Source organism: Tenrec ecaudatus, chromosome 5 (genome assembly GCF_050624435.1).
Source record: "Tenrec ecaudatus isolate mTenEca1 chromosome 5, mTenEca1.hap1, whole genome shotgun sequence".
NCBI classification, from domain to species: domain Eukaryota; kingdom Metazoa; phylum Chordata; class Mammalia; order Afrosoricida; family Tenrecidae; genus Tenrec; species Tenrec ecaudatus.
Window position 1 is genome coordinate 113,223,742 of NC_134534.1, and position 17,019 is coordinate 113,240,760.

Here is a 17,019-nt window from a genome sequence, read left to right on the forward strand (position 1 = left end):
AAATAGCATTCATTCAAGAAACAAATGTAAAAAACAACATCATGTCTCAGAAACAACAGCCAATCTCTGTGCACATAAGGAAATGAGAAAAGGTGTCACAATTGAGTGGATTGCATAAAGAATTAAACCTGGAAGGTATCTCATGTGAAGAAAAAGTTTTGGGTCTTCCTATAAGGGAATTTTAAAGAATAATCTTCAGCTGCTTTCTAGAATAGAAAGAAGAACATTGAGCCAAGTGAACAGAAAATAAACATTCAAGAAGCCCAGAGAATCTCAAAGATAATTGACCCCCAAATGAGATCACCATGGCATGGCACCAAAGTCAGACTTTCTAATATCAAATAAAAGTGTCCTGAGAGAAACATGGGGGGGGGGGATGTCATCCATAATTGTGAACTAATAAGAATAAGTTCAGATTTTTCAACGGAAACCATGAAGGCAATATATCAATATACATAAAGCTTAAGAGAAAAAAAAACTGTACCAACCGAGAATCTTATATCCAGCAAATTATCCCTATAATACAAGGGAGAAATAAAGACATTTTCAGAAAAGGAAAAATGAAAGGAAAATACTAAAGGGAGTTCTTCAGACAGAATCAACAACAGAAAGCAATCTAAAATCTTCATGCAAGACATCATTACCTAGAAGTCATCCTACTTAAATAATACACAAAGTGTAACAAAACCACATGATCTAAAATAGGAAACCACAGATAATATTCTTCAATAAAGACAACAATAAAATAATAGAAGAAACAGAGTAAATATTGAACAGTCTAATGGAGAAGAAATCAAGTAGTTCACAAAAGAAAACAAACTATCTTAAACTTGGAAAGAAAACAGTAAAAAACAAACAAACCGGATTCTGACCTTCAGTGTCTTGGCACCAGCACCATGGTGCCCTCCAGAAAGTTCTTCCTGGGGGGACACTGGAAGATGAACGGGCGAAAGAAGGGGCTGGGGGAGCTCATCACCACCCTGAACACGGCCAAGGTGCCGGCCGATACCGAGGTGGTCTGTGCACCCCTATTGCCTACATCGACTTCGTCAGGCAGAAGCTGGATGCCAAAATTGCCGTGGCTGCGTAGAACTGCTACAAAGTGACCAATGGGGCCTTCACTGCGGACATCAGCCCTGGCATGATCAAAGACTGTGGAGTCACCTGGGTAGTCCTGGGCCACTCGGAGAGAAGGCATGTCGTTGGAGAGTCGGATCAGCTCATTGGGCAGAAGGTGGCCCATGCCCTGGCAGAGGGCCTTGGAATAATCGCCTGCACCAGGGAGAAGCTGGATGAAAGGGAAGCTGGCATCACAGAGAAGGTCGTTTTTGAGCAGACCAATGTCATTGCAGATAATGTGACCAACTGGAGCAAGGTTGTCTTGGCTTATGAACCTGTGTGGGCCATTGGAACTGGCAAGACTGCAACACCCCAACAGGCCCAGGAAGTCCATGAGAAGCTGCGGGGATGGCTCAAGTCCAACGTGTCTGATGCGGTGGCTCAAAGCACCCGCATCATTTATGGAGGTTCTGTGACAGGGGCCACCTGCAAGGAACTGGCCCGCCAGCCTGACGTGGATGGCTTCCTGGTTGGTGGTGCCTCCCTCAAGCCCGAATTTGTGGGTATCATCAATGCCAAACAATAAGCCCCTCCCTTCCATCTCCCTGGCCCCCTTCCTGCCCAACCAGAGACTAGGCAGTCCAGAAGCCCATCAATTGCCACCCGGCCACATGCTTCTGATGATGTAATCTGCCCCCTCTCTGGCCTAATCCAAACCTCACCATGTGTACCTTCCCCTGTCATGGTTGGGACCAGGCCAATCACTTCACCCAGGACTATAATGGTTGGAACTTTACATGTTACCAAGGTGGCTTCTTGTAAGCTGAGAGGTGGAAGTGGGGGGTGAGGCTTGCCCCTGGGTGCCCTTAGGCTCTGTCCCCAGCAAAGGCAGGAGAGAGAAAGCACCTTCCTCTTCCCCTCCCGCAGATCTTGAGGTCAGCGCTGAGAGGAGGCCCTGTCTGCCCCTCAGGGCCCAGGGGTGCTACTGTCTCCCATGATTCCATTGCCTGTGTCATGTGTGAGCTGTTGCAGTCATGGGGGAAATAAATATCTGGCACTCTGAAAAAACATACAAACCAACCTTAAAGAATATGCTAAATTCTCAATCCTAAAAATTAACAAGAAGTTTGAAAGGATTAACAAAATTGATAAAGTACTGGCCAACCTAACAAAAGAAAAGAAATGGGCAACATCACAACAGAACCAAGGGAAACAAAAAGGTAATTAGACAATGCACCCAATGAAAGACTTTCAAAATACATTAATCCAAGTTTTATAGCAGCGGTTCTGAACCTGTGGGTTGCGGCCCCTTTGGGGATCGAACGACCCTTTCACAGGGGTCACCCAATTCATAACAGTAGCAAAATTACAGTTCTGAAGTAGCAATGAAAATAATTTTATGGTTGGTGGGGGGGGTCCCCACAACATTAGGAGCACTTATAAAAGGGCCACCGCATTGGGAAGGTTGAGAAACACTGTTTTATAGTGTTTAAGAGACAAATGGATAATAATACAATAATGCTAGAGATTTGAATCAAAGATAGATTGATTAACTAGAAAGAAAATCAACAAAGGTACAGAATAACTAAATAACAATAAATTTGATTTCTTAAACATATACCAAATACTTCACCCAACAACAGCATCATATACATCCCCCTCCATGCCCCTAGAACTCATGGAAAGTGCTACAGAATAAAGCATATGTTAGGCCACAAGGCAAACATCATTAGCATATTTTTTATCATTTTGGGGGAGCATGTACAACTCTTATCATAATCCATACATCCCATTCTTTGTGTCAAACACATTGGTATATTTGTTGCCATCATCATTCTCAAAACATTTGCTTTCTACTTGAGCCCTTGATATCAGATACGCTGATGGAGCCAGAACCCTGGAGCTGGAGATGCCACATGGAGACACACACCAGTGCTGAGATGCTTCCACCATCACTGGAGCCACAAGATTTTCCACCCATTAGCCTGTGATCTTCCTGCATTTGGTGTCATTGCATGTGTTGCATGAATCTGAAGAGGAATTTATATACTGGTATGGGACATATGAGGTAATATCAGACTTATGGACTTGATCTGGACTGGGCTGGGATGCTTTCTTAATATACAATTGTTCTTTATATAAAGCTCATCGCATATGAGTGTCTATGAATTTATTTCTCTAGTTTACCCAGACTAACACAGTAATCAAAATAGCCAGGTATTGGTATTGGTACAATGATAGATTTTTAGACCAAGAGTAAGAACAGAGAACCCAGAAATCTAACCAAGAGTCTAAGATAACCTGAGTTTTGAACAAAGATGTGTTGTTGTTAGGTACTGTTGAGTTGGTTCTGACTCCTAGCAACCCTATATATGGCAGAATGAAACACTGCCTGGGTTCAACACACTAAACTGTGGGAGAAATAGTCTTTTCAACAAATGGTGTTGGTAAAACTAGATCTTCACCTGCAAAAGAATGAAATAGGATTTCACATCATATACAAAATGACCTCAAGATGGATTAAAGACCTAAATATAAGCCCTAGAAAAGTGGTTCTCAAGCTTCTTAATACTGCAACCCTTGAATACAGTTCCTCGTGTTGTGGTGACCCCACTCAACCATAAAATTATTTTTGTTGCTATTTCATAACTGTAATTTTTACACTGTTATGAAGTAGGCTACCCATATGAAAGGGCTGTATAATTCTCAAAAGAGCCATGACCCACAGGTTGAGATTCGCTGCCCTAGAACATAATGATTACCAATGAAAAAATAAGGACAAGTTTATGGGCTTAATATAAGGTGTAAATACACTTCCTAAAACAGTGAAGAACACCCACACTGTAGAAAAGAAAGTAGAGCATTGAATTCTCCTAAACATTTGATGTTTACATACATCAAAAAACTTCATCAACAGACAAAAGGAGAACAACAGACACAAAATAAATTTTTAGTAATGAAATATGAGATATAGGGCTAATCTAAAGGCTCTACAGAAAACTTCAACATTTTAATAAGGAAACATGAATAAACTGTTAGGCAGGGTTCTCTAGAGAAACAAAACCATGACACTAATTTATATATATATATATATATATATATATATATATATATATATATATATATATATATATATAATGGCATATGGAAGTCAATTAAAAAACACTAATTTAGAAATACTCTAAATCATTATCTGTAAGACAATTAGAAATTTTAAAAAATGCTGACTCATAGGACAGGGTAGAATTTTCCTGTAAGTTACTCTTTACAGGAGAGTTTTGTCTTTCTCTCACAGAGCAACTGGTGGTTTCGAACTGCTGACCTTGTAGTTAGCAGCCAATCACATAACCACTATGCTACCAGAGCTCATTATTTGCCAAGAGATGAAAGAACTAAAATGTTATTTCTCACTGGCAGGAATTTGTTAGAGAAGAATTGCATAACTTCCTTTACCACTTTTAACTAGCTGTCATGAAGCTGATTCCAATTCACAACAAACCTGTCCGAGTAGAGCTGTGCTTAGTAGGGTTTTCAATGACATTTTTGCAAGTATAGTAAGTGCTTGGCTTAAAAATGTTAATTTCTAGACAGCTTATATTTATCCTTTCATGGTAAGTAAATTTGGGCTACTAACTGCAAGGTCAGCAGTTTGAAACTGCCGGTCACTCCATGGAAGAAAGACAAGGCTTTCTACTGTAGTAAAGAGTTACAGTCTTCGAAACTCACAGAGGCAGTTCTGCCTTGTCCTATAGGGTTGTGTGGCAGTTACATTATCTACTGTCAACTTGAGGAAGGAGTAGAGTCTAGCCTGTCAATCAGGTTGCAGCTTGATGACATCATTTGGAGAGGAATAGCTCATTGGAGGCCAGACACACTCAGTCTCTCTGCTTTGTATTACTGATGACAAGTCACATGTAGCTACGCTGATGGAGCCACAGCCCTGGAGCTGAAGGAGCCATGTGGAGACCCATGCCAGTGCTGAGATGTTTCCACCACCACTGGACCCACAAGACTTTCCACCCATTGACCTGTGATCTTCCTGCACTCAGCTGCGTGAGTCTAAAGAGGAATTTATGGACTAGTATTTACATAATGGGTAATATTTGACTTATGGACTTGATCTGGACTGGGCTGGGATGTTTTCTTAATGTACAATTGCTCTTTGATATAACGTTCTCTCTTAGGCACATATGAGTGTTTCTGGATTTGTTTTTCTAGTCAACCCAGACTAACACAGGTTGCTAGGAGTTGGTATGAAATTGATGGCAGTGAGTTTGCTTTTGAGATTTTTTTGAAAACAACTGAACCAATTTCGACTATAGCAAAATTTTCCTCACAATCACCTTCATTTGAAGCACATTCAGTTTTAAATCATTGAAATGGCTTAAATCTTTTCTTGCACTAACCCACCCACCCATTGCACAAATTCTGACTCATAGTGACCCTTTAGGACAGAGTAGAACTGATCTCTAAGGTTTCTGAGTCCATAAAATTTGTGGGAGCAGACAACCTCATTTCTCTCCCTCAGAATGACTGATGGGTTTGAACAAGCAACCGATTTTGTTCTAGTAGTCCAATGGTTAGTCCCCAGAGGCCACCCCCCCCCCCCAGGACTCCTTTAAAAAAAATAATTTTATTGGGGCTCGTACAATTCTTATCACAATCCATATATATGAATCCATTGTGTCAAGCACATGTGTACATTTGTTGCCATCATCATTCTCAAAACATTTGCCTTCTACTTGAGCCCTTAATACTGGCTGCTCATTTTCTGCCTCCCTCCCCACTCCCCACTACCTCACAAACCCTTCATAATTCATAAATTATTATTATTTTGTCATATGTTACACTGTCTGACACCTCCCCCTGCCCTCTTCTCTGCTGTCCCTCCCCCAGGGAGGAGGCTACACGTAGATTCTTGTAATCAGTTTCCCCTTTCTACCCCACATTCTGTCCACCGTCCATCCTGAAGGAGTCTTCTGTCCTGGATTCCCTGTGCTTCCAGTTGCTATCTGTACCAATATACATCCTCTGGTCTAGCCAGATTTGTAAGATAGAATTAGGATCATGAGAGTAAGTGGGAGGGGGGGGGGAGGAGGTCCAGGACTTCTTTCTTGCCTGCTCTAAAAAAACAAACAAAATTGCCTATAAGACAGGATAGAACTGCCGTGTACGTTTCTGAGACCGTGACTCATGATGGGAGTAGAAAGCCCTGTCTTTCTAAATAAGAACTATACACATCTGTTCTAATTAGTCTACAAATTTGATTTAAAGACACTTAGTAAGGGATTTCATTCATAATCCAGTGACTGGATTGTCTCTGGGTAAACTTGAACCTATAATCTTTCAGTTTGCAGCTGAGCATGTTAACCATTTGCACCAGCCAGGGAATCTATGTCCTTCCCAGTCTTGTTTCTCTAGTCTTCCAGGGAACTAATACTACTCAGGCCTGGCACCACAGCAGCCCCAGGATCCTCAATGAGCAGGACCACTATGCCTTGCCCACTTTTAATTTTTTGAGACTCCAGTATATTAAAATGGAGATAACAATACAAGATCACCAAATAGCAGTACACATGAAGTGTTTACAATGAATAATTTAATTCTTTAACACCAAGAAATTCAAGGTAATATAATTTTGCCCTTGCCAATTATAAAAATCTTTAAAATATTAATTCATAATTGGTGACTTAGTCCAAAAATGGGACCCAGTTTTAAAGTTGTATGACTGGCCTATTTTTCAGTGCTGTCAGGGTATCTTTCTCTGTGAATATACCTGTGAATATCATTTGGAAATTATGTCAAAAGTCTAAATTTGAGGCTCTTTCTGAAAGTGAAGTCCAAGTTAAAGAGCTCTCTGAGCCTCGCCTAGAATACACCCTTTGCTAAATGTATTTTCCATTCTTCTTGTTACTTAAGTATTCAAAAATGGAATGGAGCACATAAAGATACATATCATAGGCATTAGTGAGCTGAAATGAACTGGCATTATCCATTTTGAATTGAGTACTCATATGGCTCATTATGCAGAGAATAAGTTTTAATGACAAATTATCATGACAAATTCTCAGCATAATGAGGAATTGTGTCACATTCATCTTCAGAAAGAACATTTCAGTATCCACCCTGGGATAATATCTATATGTCTACAAGGAAGACCAGTTAATTAAATTATTATTCAAATTTGTGAACCAACAACTAAAGCCAGTGATGAGGAAATAGAAAAAATCGATCAACGTCTCCAATTTGAAGTTGTGTTAGGCAGGGTTCTCTAGAGAAACAAAACCAGGACATTTATGATTATATATACACACACATGTATAAACATATATATAATCCCACATGTTCCTATTGTCCAGGTTGGCAAAATAAACCTATCACAGAAGTCAATCAAGATGCATTGATAATTACTGGTGATTGCAATTAGAGAATTGGTAACAGTGAGGAAGAGCCCATGGTCTCAGTGATAGAAATGAAGTCGATTGCATAATAGAATTTAGCAAGACTACTGACTTTATTGCAAATTACATTTTTATCAGTGACTATACATGTGTACCTCACTAGATGGAATCAAATTGACTATATCTGTGGGAAGAGATGATGGAGTGCCTCAATGCCGTCTGCACAAACAAGACCAAAGGATCACTATGCAAAAGACCATAAGATTCTCTATGCAAGTTCATTTTGAAGCTGAAGAAAATTAAAACAAGTTCATAAGAACCAAAATATGACATTGAGTATATCCCACCTGAATATATCTTCAAAACAAACTTGACACATTGGGCATTAATGAGCAAAGACCAGAAAAGTTATGGGATAATATCAAGCACATTATACACCAAGAAAGATAAAGCTCATTAAAAAGCAAGCAAGAAAGAAAAGATCAAAATTAATATCAGAAAAGACTTTAAACCTTGCCCTTTACACATATCAAATGTGCTTGTAATGCAAATGGGAGAAATAATGAAGTAAAAGAGCTCAGCAGCGTTGCCCAACTTGACACTTGCCATTATGAAGAGATCATTGAAGATATGGGTATGGCGAAGAAATCAGATGATGCCCAGCTATCAGAAAATACAGCATCTAGGGTCTTAAAAGCTTGTCTTAAAACAAGTAATCATTTAAGTGAGGTGTCATCTAAGTCCACACAGAAGAAGCACAACAGCCTGTGTGATCCAAGGATTATAAATAATAAAATCTAAGACCAGAAGAGGAACATTAGATCTTAGATTCTGAGCACCCAGTTTGCAGAAGGCTACGGATGACGGTGAAAGCCCACAATTCACTTGCAAGGTTCACATATGGATTCAGCCTCCAGTGAATTCCCTCTCCAGGGAGGTGAACAACCTTGCTATCAGAGTGCATTGGATACTGGATTTTGTAGTCGTACTTCGGTTAAAATGTAACCCTTTATCATTTGAGTTCTTTTTGATCCATTTAAAATTTGTTCTAATTTTCAATATTTTCTGTTGTCTTTTCCCCCTCAAAATCATTTTATTGGGGGCTTGTACAACTCATCATAATTCATCCATCCATCCATTGTGTGTCAAGCACATTTGTACATTTGTTACCCTCATAATTCTCAAAACATTTGCTTTCCATTTGAGCCCTTGGAATCAGCTCCTCATTTTTCCCCTCCCTTCCTACTCCCCCTCCCTCATGAACCCTTGATAATTTATAAAGTATTATTATTTTATCATATCTTACACTGCCCAACGTCTCCCTTCACCCACTTTACTGTTGTCCATGCCCCAGGGAGGAGGCTATATGTAGATCCTTGCAATCAGTCTCCCCTTTCTACCCCATCTTCCCTCCACCCTCCCAGTATCGTCACTCTCACCACTGGTCCCAAGGGGTTCATCTCTCCTGGATTCCCTGTGTTTCCAGTTCCTGTCGGCACCTGTGTACATCCTCTGGTCTGTAAGGTAGAATCTGGTCAGGTTTATAAGGCAGAATTGGGATCATGATAGTGGGGTGGGAGAGTGGGGTATGAAGCATTTAAGAACTAGAGGAAAGTTGCGTGTTTCATTGATGCTATACTTCACCCTGAGTGAGGGATGTCCTGTTACCTACAGATGGGCCTTGTGTCCCCACCCCCCCACTTCCCCTCATTCATGATGATATGATTTTTTTGTCCTTTGGTGCTTGATACCTGAGCCCTTCGACACCTTGTGATTGCACAGGCTGGTGTGCTTCTTCCATGTGGGCTTTGTTGCTTTTGGGCTAGATGGCCACATGTTTAACTTAAAGCTTTTAAGACCTCAGACACTATATGTCTCGATAGCTGGGCACCATCAGCCTTCTTCACCACACTTGCTTATGCACACATTTGTCTTCAGCATTTGTATGGGGAATGTGATCCGCTGTCTTTTTGATTGATATTTTCTTCTTTTTACTTTGTTATTGTTTTTATTTTATTATGTTTTTCTGTATATGAGAAAGGTAAATCTATGAAGATAGTAGTCGGATTAACAGTAGTAGTTACTAGTTGGACTGCTAACCTCAAGGTCAGCAGTTTGAAAACACTAGCTATTATGAGGCAGAAAGACCAGACTTTCTACTCCTGTAAAGAATTACAATCTTAAAAATACACAGGGGCAGTTCTACCCTGTTGAACAGAATCACTATGAGTCAGAATTGACTTGATGGAAGCGAGTGTGAGTTAGGGGTATGGCAGGGGCAAATGGGGAGCTAAAAACAATAAGTACAAGTGAGAAGAAAATGTTCTAAAATTGACTGTGATGTTGATTGCACAACTCTTCTAAATATGTTTGAACTATTGAATTGCATGATATGTGAATTTTATGTCAACAAAACTGTTAAAAAACTCAAGAGAAAATTCAAGATTTAGCTCAAGGAGAAAAAAGGCAGTAAAGTATAACGAATCTGCAAAAACTTGAGGTTAAAAACTAAACTGAAAGAACATGCTCAGTATAGCTCAAGCTGAAACAATTGAAGAGAAAATTCAAGCTTTGAGCTGAAATAATGGATTATTTGAGCAAGATATTGAGTGTTGCTGGAAGTATGAATAACTAATGATGTTGAAGGCAAAAGTTTAAGTTGCACTAATGGCATTAATGAAAAACTAAGCTCCAGGAATTAAAGGAATTCCAATCGACATGTTTCAAAAAATGGAAACTCAGTCTATGTCAAGAAATTTGACTAGATAACTGGAAGAGTTCTATATTTGTGTCCATTCCAAAGAAAAGTGACCCCCAGTAATTCAGAAATGATCAAACTATATCCTTACTATCATATGCAATTAAAATTTTGCTGAAGTTAATTAAAAAACATGCAGTAGTACATTGGCAGGGAGATGCTAGAAATTTAGAAGAGGAGATGGAACTAGGAAAATAATTGGATGTATGATAGATCTTGATTGAAAGCAGAAGATATCAGCAAGATGATTAAGTGTTTTGTTGAGTATGCAAAGACATTTGACTGTATGGATACAAATTATGAATAATACTGCAAAGAATTTGAATTCCAGACAATTAATTATACTCATGTGGAACCTGTACACAGACCAACATGCAGTCATTCAAACAGAACAAGAGGATATTGTGTGGCTTAAAATCAGGAAAGGTGGGCTTCAGGGGTGTATCTTCTCACCATACTTAGTCACTATCTATATGGCTGATCAAATAATCCAAGAAGCTGAAATATATGAAGAAGAATGCAGTGTCAGTATTAAAGGAAGGGTCATAAGCATCCTGTGATATTCAGATGACTCAATTTTGCTTGCATCCTCAAATATCCTCACAATTGGACCAATAGACAACATCATGATTGAAGTTGTCAAGGACTCCCCTTTGCTGGAATCTACTGTAATTAATGCTTATAGAAACAGCAATCCAGAAATCAAATGACATATTGTGCTGTGTAAATCTGCTGCACTAGATCTATTGAAAGTTGTAGTTATACAATTTCATGTCAATTTGATAAATAAGAATGAAGGGGTAGAGTCTAGCCTGTCAAACAGGTCACAGCCTGATGGCTCCTTCTAGGTGTGGCCTTCTGATACCTTTCTTCTTCCCTGGAGGCGGACACTCTCTCTGTTTCACATTTCTGTTGCTAAACCACATGGAGCCATACTGATGGCAACCTGAGCCCTGGAGATATGTCCACCACCATTAGATCCCTATGACTTTCCACCGGCCTATGACCTTCCTGCATTCAGCATCATTGCAAGTGTTGTGTGAGTCTAAAGAGGAATTTATGGACCAGTACCAGACATATGGGCTAATATCAGACTTATGGGCAATCTGGGCTAGACTGGGATGTATTCTCAATAAACAATTGCTCTTTTATATAAAGCTCTCTCTTACACACATCTGAGTGTCTCTGGGTTTGTTTCTCTAGTCAGCCAGTCTAACACAAAAGTATTAAAGAGCAGATGTCACTTTGAGGACTAAAGTGTGCGACGTCATGGTATTTTTGATGGCCTCACGTGGATGTGAAATCTGGGCAAGGAGTAAAGAAGACAAGAGAAGAATTGATGCACTTAAATTATGGTTAGCAAAGGATATTGAAAGTTCTGTGAACTGCTAGAATAATAAACAAATCCATCTTGGAGAAAGTACAGTCAAAATACTCTTTAGAGATGAGGATGTTGAGACTCATGTACCTTGGACATGTTTTCAGAAAAGGTCAGTCCCTGGAAAAGGTCATCAAACTTGGTGGATTAGAGGATCAGTGAAAAAGAGGAAAACCCTGGATGAGATGGATTGGCACAATGGGCTCAGGCATTACAACAATTCTGAGGGTGGCATAGGGCAATTCTGTTGTTTGTAGGGTTGTTGTTCATCAGAGCCAGCTCCAAGGCACTTGAAAACAATGACATAGTTATTTAAACATCCCAAGAAGTTTATAGGCTTCTTCTTCTTAATCTGTATGTTTTCATTTTAAAAGCTTGAAGGTGTAAGATAATGTATGATCTTGCTTATATATATTTCAACATGGGCAAAACCAATACATTGTGTTAGAGGTAAAGATAGTGGCTACTTTTGGTGGGCGTTAATAACAAACACCAAACCAGTCATGGTCAAGTTGATATGGCCTCATGGTGACCTCATGTTAATCAGAGTAGAACTGTGCTCCATAGGGTTTTCAACAGCTAATTTGTGATGGGGCAGGGAGTACAAGCTAGAAAGGGGAAGAAAATTTGCTTCAGGGTGCTGGCCATTCACTATGTTATGTGCTGCATGCCAGTAGCATGGTTTGCTTGTATTTTATGCAATATATACAAAGTTTATTTTTAAATGTTTCTGAATATTTAACATTCACAGAAGTATAGCTGCTGTGGTACAGTCCCTTAAACCAGAGGCACCAGGTCAGATTAAGTGGATTTTTATTTCCACCTTTGTTGGCCAGGATGCAGAATGCTCCTTGATGGGTTCTTTCAGCTGGTGTGTCCGGATGATGTGGCACTAGTGACAAGTTGGGTCATCTGGTTTTCACTGGTGAATGTGACTCAACATGGGTAGTTTGTCACAAGTCCAAATATTTGAAGCTGCTGGTCTGTGGCTCCAGGAGGAGGAGTGATGGCATCTATGTCCCTTTGTATGTGTATGCGCACATGTGTGCTTGCTGGCAAGCAAGTGTGTTCTTTTCACCCCCTTCAACAATGTTGTCCATAGGGATTCTGTCAGTGACAGGTAAAAGGGAAGCAGGGCTCTGCTTGAGAAGTGGGTGGCCTGACAGCTGGCTTTGTGGTCTGTGCACCCCCAGGAGGCTGTTGCATATGGTAGTGTATTCTCAGGAACTTGAGCCAAGTGTCCCTAAAAGTAACCAAAAGACATTCCCAGTTAGGTGGCCAAACCACCAGGATGCTGGGAGGCAGGGTGGGGAAAGCCTTGGCTGGGAAGTTTATAGATTTACATTTGAGTGCACGTCCTGATAGTAACTAGCTGTGTGAACCACTAGTGGTCCCTTGATATTTCTGAGTCTTGAATTTCTTTTAAACATTGGAGCTTCCAAAAAAAGGAGGTATTTTTAAATTCTCTTCCTGTGGTGACAGTTTATGATGTTATTGTAATAAATATAAAATTCTTATTGAGTTTAAGATGTTTTCTAAATTTCATCCTCAGGTCCACCTTATTCACTAGCCTCCCTATTATAATTCTATTTATTTGTCATGGATTAGGTCAAATGCTACTTCCCTTATGAAATCTTCTCATGAGAACATCAGAGGTCTGTCCTACCTATTTTCCTATTTATGTTGTGTTATTTATATTCATGTCTTATAATTCTACTTCAGGTAGTAAAAACCTTGATGAAAATAATGGTATAATTCATATCTGTAAGTTCAGTAACAAATGTTCCCAACTGTTGGTTGGCTGACCTGTAACAGATTGGTTTCTTACAAACAACATAGGGAATGTAAAAATTCAGATTTCCAGGTCTAACCTCTAGAAATTGTGATTCAGACACCTAGGGTGGGGGTCAAGGGAGCTGTATTTTATTGGGGGCTTGTACAATTCTTATCACTATCCATACATACATCCATTGTGTCCAGCGCATATGTATATTTCTTGCCAACATCATCCTTCAAACATTTGCTTCCACTTGAGCCCTTAATATCAGCTGCTCGTTTTCCCCTCCCTCCCCTTCCTCCCTGCCTCATGAACACTTCATAATTCATAAATTGTTATTATTTTGTCATATGTTACACTGTCCGACATCTCCTCCTGCCATCTTCTCTGCTGTCCATCCCCCCAGGAAGGAGGATTCTTTTAATCAGTTCCCCCTTTCTATCCCACGCTCCCTCCCCCCTCCAGGCATCACCACTCTCACCATTATACTGGAGGAGTGAGCTGTCCTGGATTCCCTGTGTTTTCAGTTGCTATCTGTACCAATGTACATCCTCTGGTCTAGCCAGATTTGTAAGATAGAATTGGGATCATGATAGTGGAGGGGAGGAAGTATTTAAGAACTAGAGGAAAGTTATATGTTTCATCATTGCTACCCTGCACCCTGACTGGCTCATCTCCCCAGCAACAACCTTTCAGTAAGGGAGTGTTCAGTTGGCTGCTGATGGGCTTTGAGTCTTCATTCTGCACTCACCCATTATCGATGGGCTTTGAATCTCCACTCTGCACTCACACATTTACAATGAAATGCTTTTTTATTCCTTGATGCTTGATACCTGGTCCTTTCGACAGCTTGTGGGCACAAAGGCTGGTGTGTTACTTCCATGTGGGCTTTGTTGCTTTTGAACTAGATGGCCACTTGTTTATCTTTGAGCCTCCAAGACCCCAGACACTATATCTTTTGATAGCCGGGAACCATCAGCTTTCTCCACCACATTTGCTTATGCAAACGTTTGTCTTCATTGATCATATCAGGAAGGTGGGCACCCACTGATATGATTTTCAGTTCTTTGATGTCTGATAACTGGTCCCTTCTACACCTCGTGGTCAGACAGGCTGGTGTGCTTCTTCCGTGTGGGATTTGGTGCTTCTCAGCTAGATGGATGCTTGTTTATCTTCAAGCCTTTAAGACCCCAGACGCTATATCTTTTGATATCTGGGCACCATCAGCTTTCTTCACCACATTTGCTTATGCACACATTTTTCTTCAGCAATCGTGTTGGGAAGGTGTGCATCCTGGAATGCCAATTTAATAGAACAACATGTTCTTGTATTGAGTAAGTACTTGAGTGGAGGGAGGCCCAGTGTCCATCTGCTGCCTTAATACTAAACCTATAAATATATGCACGTAGATCTGTTTCCCCGCACTCTTATATAAATATATTTACATATGTACATTCCAGTCTTTAGGGTCTTGTAAATACTCTTTGTCACCTAGTTCTTTCCTCTATTTCCTTTTACTTTCCTCTTGTCCCACTATCATGCTCAGCCTTCATTTCGGTTTCAGTAATTTCTCTTGGTTACCTTGCCCTTGCTGAATCCCTACCAAGCCTCTCACACCCTCCTTGCCACTGATTTTTGATCACTTGTTGCTCCCCTGTCCCTGGGTTGGTCAGCACCATCTCCTTACCTCCTCCTCCCCCTCTCCTGTGTTGCCCTGGAACCATTGGTCCCATTGTTTTCTCCTCCACACTATTCATCCAGTCTATCTTATCTGGATGGATCTGTAAAGATAATAATATGCACCCAAAATCAAGCCATAGCAAGTAGGCAATGGGTGAGAACACAGCGATGACAACAAAAAAAGAAAACAATTACCCATAGAAAAAGAAATTAATTAAAAGAAAAAAATTTAGAAAGAAAGAAAAACCTGTGAATAGATCAAGGTCTGATTTTTGATCTCTAGGCATATCCTTCAGTCAGGTCCCATGCTTTGACCCCAGAGTCTGTCCTTAGGATTCCCTCAGGGGCTACCTGCTCTGCTCCCACGGTTGCTCTGCTGCACACATTTTGTGGTTTGCCTCAGTGTTACAGAATCAGTCTGGTCCAGTCCCAACACTGAGTCTCTAGTGTTGTCCCCCTTAGGGTCCTGGGCTATCAAGGGATGGCGTGTCTCCTAGTGGGATCAGCCACATTGTCCACTCTATCCATTGACTGTTCAGAGCGGGCATATCGTCCTCCAGGCCTGATGGGCCAGGATGTGTTCCACTCTCTTCCTCCCCCTTCATTTGCACCCCCCCCCCCACTTGCTCTGATCAGACATGCCCCTCTCCCCTAGCTGCAGCTTCAGTGCTGTCCTCTCAAGTAAATTCTTCTGGGGTGAGGGGCAGTTGTCCATGTAGCTGGAATGGGGGGCCGAACCCTGAGGCCCCTCCACTGGCTCCCCACTCCTTGCCGGCATACTGCATTCGTCTGGCACTGGATTTATATCTGGTCCCTCTTTGCCTATGGAGATACAAACAATACCCTCCCCTTGGGTGAGTCAGTGCGCTATTCCCCCATCACACATTTTTTTTCCTTACCCCTTTCCTCCCACCACCCCCTTTTTAGTTGGCTATCATATGTATCCCTGGATTTGATCTGGCCCCTGTCATACTACCTGGACCTCACCCCTGGAGTGTTTGCATACAGTAGCTTTTCCCCTGTGCCCCTTTTGCACTTACCTTTTCTGTTCTCTCATATATATAAACTTACCTCAGCGGACTCATGTTATACTTGTCCTTTTGTGCTTGGCTTACTTCACGTAGCATAATTTCCTCCAGTTCTTCCCATGCAGCGATATGCTTCATACATTCATCACTGCTTTTTAGCGATGCATAGTACTCCATTGTGTGTATGTACCACAGTTTTTTAATCCATTTGTCTGTTGATGGATGGTGGTATTTGTACAGGGATAGCATTGAACTTATATAGTGCCTTGGGCATAACTGACATCTTTACTAGATTCAGTCTGCCAATCCACGAACATGGGATATTCTTCCATTTGGTGGGGTTACTCTTGATATCTTGAAGTAGTGTTTTATAATTTTCCTCATACAAATCTTTCATTTCTTTAGTCAGGTATAGCCCTAGGTATTTCAATTTGTGTCTAGCTATTGTAAAGGGTACTACCTATTTAATAGTCTCATCTGTGGTCTTGTCTGATGTGTAGAGCAGTCCAATAGATTTATGTTTGTTGATTTTGTATCCTTCCACTCTGCCATATTCCTCTATTGCTTCCAACACCCTGCTTGTGGAGTTTAAGGGATCTTCAACATATAGAATCATATCGTCTGCAAATAATGATAATTTTGCCTATTCCTTTCCCAGATGAATACATTTAATATCTTCCCTTTGTGTTATGTTATTAGCTAGGACCTCCAGTATGATGTTAAATAGGAGTGGGGACAAGGGGCATCCTTGTCTGGTCCCCTTTTTCAGTGAAATTATTTTCGTCTTTTCTCCATTAACTGCCATGTTGACTATTGTTTTTTTTTCATATATGGCTTGTATAATATTTAGGAATTTTCCTTCTATTCCTATCTTCTTGATAGGAATGCCTGTTGGATGTTGTCGAATGCTTTTTCCGCATCTATTGATATTATCATGT

The 17,019-nt window shown here is 40.6% G+C and overlaps 1 pseudogene; it reads left to right on the top strand.

Annotated features, from left to right (window-relative positions):
• Positions 1–869: 869 nt before the first annotated feature.
• On the top strand, positions 870–1,675 carry LOC142448905 (triosephosphate isomerase-like; annotated as a pseudogene).
• The last annotated feature ends 15,344 nt before the right edge of the window (positions 1,676–17,019 follow it).